Source organism: Morus notabilis, unplaced genomic scaffold (genome assembly GCF_000414095.1).
Source record: "Morus notabilis unplaced genomic scaffold, ASM41409v2 Scaffold701, whole genome shotgun sequence".
NCBI lineage: Eukaryota > Viridiplantae > Streptophyta > Magnoliopsida > Rosales > Moraceae > Morus > Morus notabilis.
This window is the reverse complement of record NW_010363199.1, coordinates 158,059-164,058: the sequence shown is the minus strand read 5'-3', so window position 1 is coordinate 164,058 and position 6,000 is coordinate 158,059.

Here is a 6,000-nt window from a genome sequence, read left to right as displayed (position 1 = left end):
ATTTTAATAATATTATTATATTCTATATCATAATTATATAATATGTTATTTAATAATAATTTTATTGTATTATATTAAATATAATAATAAATATGCATTATATTGTAATTATATATATTATATTATAGTATAATATAATATAATCATTATTTTTAATTATTTCAGTTATTATTTTAATAATATTATTATATTCTATATCATAATTATATAATATATTATATAATAATAGCTTTTTTGGTATTATATTAAATATAATAATAAATATATATTATATTATAGTATAATATAATATAGTCGTAATAGTTAATTATTCACAACAATTTAACCTCATAATTTACCAAACGCTATTATACTAATTTTGGAACCACCACAGCTACTATAATTATAGTTTACCAAACACTCAGTTGCTTTTTGTAACTGCTTTTTCCTTCAGCACAGCTAAAAGTAATTTTTCTAAAATCTACAGTATTGCCAAACTAAGCCTTAATCTTCCATTGACTGCTTTTCTTTTCTAGACTCGGATTTTTTTTTTGTTGACATTTTGCGTTAGTGCCAATGGCTCGTTGCAATACAATACCCTAGATGTTGGTTTTTTTTTTTTTGCTACTTTTAGTGAGTCTATTCTCGTTCGCTTCATTAGTTTGGGTTTTTAACTCGAGTCAACTTGAATTCATATGAAGAAAAATATTGTAGTATAAAAATAATTTGAATTTGTATGAGAAAAAACACTAATAAAAATTTGAGTTGTGATTCAAATTAATGAAACGAACATGAATTATTCTTCTTTCTTTTATGTTTTCCAACTTCCGCAAGTCAAGATTTGGGCTTTGCTACAACTTGAATTAGGAATTTGATGCTTCCTTTTTTTTTATTTCTGATGATTTCTCTTATGAAAGTAGTAATGTGAGAGACACCAACTCAAGTTTGAATTCTTGTGTATCAATTGATATGGCATGTGAGTTGTCTCTTATTATTAATTGACTTGATAATATTTTAAATATCTACTAATACAAAAGTGACACCTCATGTACATGTTAGTACATAAAAGTTGGGATTTAAGTTGGTGCCTTTAGCATTATTAGCATCATTATTATTATTAGCATCAGTATTATTATTAGCATCATTATTAGCATCAGTATTATTATTAGCCTTATTATTATTATTATTATTATTATTATTATTATTATTATTATTATTATTATTATTAATGTTATTATTGTTGTTATTATTATTATTGTTGTTGTTGTTATGATGATCATCATCATCATCATTATTAGTATTATTGTTATTGTGATTATTATTATTGTTATTGTTATTGTGATTATTATTATTGTTATTGTTATTATTATTATAATTATTGTTATTTTTATTATTATTATTATGAATTTACTCTCACTGAACTTGTGATATACACAATCATCGACCACATTCACCTCAAAACCATAAGAAGTGATAACTTGATGAAATTTGTGATACCATTGACGGGAAGACTGTTTGAGACCATAGATGGACTTCTTTAACTTGCAGACCATAGACTTTGAATATCCATATACAAAGTTTTCTGGCTTGACCATATAAATCATCTCATCAATGTCGCCATTGAGAAACGTCGTCTTAACATCCATCTGATGTAACTCTAAGTCTAAATGAGCCACAAGTGCCATAACTGTCATAAAAGAGTCTTTCGAAGAAACCGGAGAGAAAGTCTCTTTGTAGTCTATGCATTCATTCTGAGTGAATCCTTTGGCGACTAGACGAGCCTTATATCTTTCGATGTTACCTTTCAAATCCTTTTTGGTCTTAACTATTCATTTACAACCTACGGGTTTCGTTCTTTTAGGCAACTCGACAAGATCCCAAATGCCATTGTCTTTCATAGATTTCATCTCATCCTTCATGGCATCAATCCACTTTTGAGCATTGGAACTCTGTAAGGCTTGTTGGAAGTTGATAGGATCATCTTCCCCTAAGCCTACACCATCTTCATGTTCTTGGAGAAAGACGATAGGGTTGTTCTTTTGGAGTGTAACTTGAGTGTAATTTTTGAGTTGAATTTGAGTTATAACTTGAGTTGAAGTTAGAACTTGAATAAAGTTGAGTAAAATTGAATAAAATTGAAACTTAAAAGAACGTGAACTTGAATAAAGTTGAAACTTGAGTTGTCTTTTTTTGAGTTTTATGGACAAAAGAACATGCCCATAATCATCTGGAATCGCACTTCTCTTTTCTCTTGTGGATTTCCTTAATGGCACTTTTTGAGGTTGTTGAGTTTGCTCTATAGGTGCTGCATGGGGAACCTCATTCTTGTCTTGTTCTGGAGTTGCATCTTGAACAATGGCAGGTATTACGGCCTGGCCATTAACAATAGCAATATTGGGAAGAGAAACGAACTCTTCTTCTTCAAAGACAACACTCCTTACTTTATCTTCTCCCCCAAACTCGACATCCACAAGGAATCTCCCATTTCCTATCTCGAAGAAGGACCTAATAGTGGGATTGTAAAACTTGAATCCCCGAGAGCGTTCGGCGTATCCAACAAAGTAGCAGCTGACCGTTCTTGAGTCCAGCCTTTTGTTCATTTGGCCAATAAGGCCTTGCCTCAGGTGGACAACTCCAAACATGTAAATGCCTAATGATAGGCTTCTTTCCAGTCCATAGTTCATAGGGGGTTTTGGCCGCTGCTTTGCTTGGAACCCTGTTAAGGATATAAACTGCAGTCTTTAATGCTTCTTCCCAAAGTGATTCAGGCAAGGAAGAATGACTAATCATGCTTCTCACCGTGTCTTTAAGAGTTCTGTTTCGTCTCTCAGCAACACCATTCATGCTAGGTTTGCCTGGCATTGTGTATTGCGGGATGATTCCATATTCTTTTAAGAAGATAGCGAATGGTCCTGGATGTTGTTCACCTGATCCGTCATATCTGTCATAGTATTCGCCACCACAATCTGATTTGATAGCCTTAATTTTCTTGCCTAGTTGAAGTTCAACTTCGGCTTTGAATTCCTTGAAAATGTCCACTAACTGTGGCTTCTCATGTATTAAGTATAGGTAACCGTATCTTGAATAATCGTCTATGAACATAATGAAGTATTGTTGACCATTCCATGAAGCCGTAGGGAATGGTCCACATATATCTGTATGAACAAGTTCTAAGACGTCTGTAGCTTTGTAGGCGCCTAATTTCCTTGTGTTTGTCTGTTTCTCCTTAATGCACTCAACGCAGACTTGAAAGTCTGTCAAATCTAGGGGACCAAGAATTCCATCACTCACAAGCCTCTGAATTCTCTGTTTAGAGATATGACCTAAACGTTTGTGCCATAGGGTGGCAGAATTCTCATTTAATTTTTGTTTTGTACCTCGTGCACTAGTGTGCAAAATTTCATTATCAGAAGTAACAGTATCAAGCATATAAAGATTGTCAATTAAGGAACCAGTACCAACAACATTTGAATTATGAGAAAGACTAACTTTATTATTTCTGAAAGAACAAGAATAACTAGATTTGTCCAAACTCTCAATCAAATCCAAATAGACACCAGTCTTTATAATAATTTAAATGTTCCGATAGCTTTAACTGGAACGTTTTTGCCATCGCCCATGAAGATGAATCTTTCAGCATCATTTGATGGTCGGCTCTACAGGCAACCGTGCATAAACATACTAATGTGAGTAGTAGCACCAGAATCTACCCACCAAGTATCCTTAGGTACATAAGCTAAATTAACTTCAGAACAAACCATAATGAGAGTCTTTCCTTTCTTGTAGAAATAGCAGGTGAATTTCTCATCCTGTTTCTTTACTTTCTTCTGCTTGGGTGTTCCTTTTGCAGTATCCATAGCTCTCTTTTTGTTCTTATTCTGAGAGGTTGATGCCAAGTGAGCACTTTCAGTCTTATCTCGCTGAAGCCTTTCCTCTTCTTGCACATGATATGATATGAGCTCATTAACAGTCTATTTTTCCTTTTGGATGTTATAGCCCACCTTAAATTGACTGTATTGTGCAGGAAGAGATATGAGAACTAAATGCACGAGCAAATCCTCAGACAACTCTAACTTTAGTGCCTTTAGTTTCCCAGCGATGTTAGACATCTCCATAATGTACTCTCTTATGTTCCCTTTTGCCTTATACCTTATGGAAATGAGTTTATTCAGAAGGTTACTCGTTTCTGACTTTTCATTCTTGACAAAATATTGCTTAAGTTCTTTGAGAAACTTCTTAACATTAGTGCTCTCAGTAATAGAGCCCCGAAACGCCTCCAGAATGGAGCGTTTCATAATCATTAGACTCATGTGGTTAGAGCGGTTCCACTTCTCAATTTTATCTGTGTTCAGATTTTTCGTAGTAGCAGTGAGACGTTCTGTCCTGAGCGCAAGGTCTAAGTCCATACATCCGAGAACGATTTTCACGTTCTCTTTCCAAACTTTAAAATTCGTCCCATTCAGCATTGGGATTGCGTTAACTTGAGCAGAAATATTCACAGTAGTAGTAGAAACTAAATATAGAATAAAAATATATATATACTCACAATCAACATTCACGTCATACATAAGCATAATCAACCATATAATACATACATGACATAAATAAATAACTCGAAGCAAGGTGGTAGGCCCATTTCAAGATACCTAACACAACACTGATATTTAGTCTTTGGACCAGAAATATCAACTTGTAAGTGGTACTCTCCGCACAGTAATCAAATATTGACAATAAATCCTGTCAAACAATAGCCTTCCTTTAGGCCGACTATTGCTCACATTGAGAGCTTTATAATTGTCACATATTTATTACCATAGGTATACCCATTATTCGGCCAAATAATAACCTTCCTTTGGGCCGATCATTATTCGCATAAATAATAGGTATACTCATCTTTATATTTTAAAACAAATCAACATCTACAACAGAGGTTACTTTGGCAACATTATTATTTCAATCAATTTATTTCAAAATATAAGACAATTCAGTGCAATAATAATCAAATAAAACAAAATAAAGAACCGGAATTTTATTCTATTCAATTGAATCCTTAATTCATTTGCACTTAATTTGTTAATGGGTTAAAAAAGCCCAAAATCTCCAAAATTAGATTTAAAACAAACCCATAATTGTCAATTTTGGCAATTATTATTCTTTATGGCCGCAGGTATAGCTTGCGGCCCTTATACTAAATCACAGGCCCAATATGGGCCTGTGGTCCATTCTTTTATCACAGGCCCCAAATGAGCCCATGCCGTTTTTTTTTGTTTTGTTTTTTTTTGTAGTTATGGGCCAAATCCTATAATTGTGAATCCCTAGGGTTGCGATTGCGACCCTTCTTCTCCATTGGCGGCCGCCAAACCTCCAATCCCCATGCCGCAACTGGTCAGTCACGGCAATAACTGTCCAGCACAGCCTAATGGCTACACCTGGGAATCCAAATGCCGGCGGCGGCAAGCTTGCCGCCGGCAACAAATTTTTTTTTTTAATCTTTTCCTTATGCGGCGGCCTTGGCCGCCGCTAGTCTACATCCCGCCGCGGTCACCAGGCTATAGCTACCTCGTCGGCGCGGCCCAACGGCCGTACCCTTGATTCCGTAGCGCCGGTGGCCAAGGCTGCCGCCGGCCATAATTCTTCTCCGAAAGGAGAAGACAACGAAGAACAAAAAAAAAATTTCCAGAAGAAGAAAAAACTTTCTTTTACCAAATTTTCTTAATCCCTAATTTTCCAGATAATCAATTTTGTGAATAATAAATAATTCTGAATTTATTCAACAAATATTGATTGAAATCAATCACCAAGAATTCATACGATTATTTATATACATGCTTTTCTTAACAAAATAAAGCATATCTAAAATTCTATAAACAAAAGAAAAATCATATGAATCAATCAACATGATATTCAGCCAGAGATATTGGAGATAAAAATTCTCTCAATAATTTAATGTGATGACCTCTCTGATACCACTTGTTGGATCTTTAAATCCTAATTCCACATTCCAGGAGTCATCACACCAAA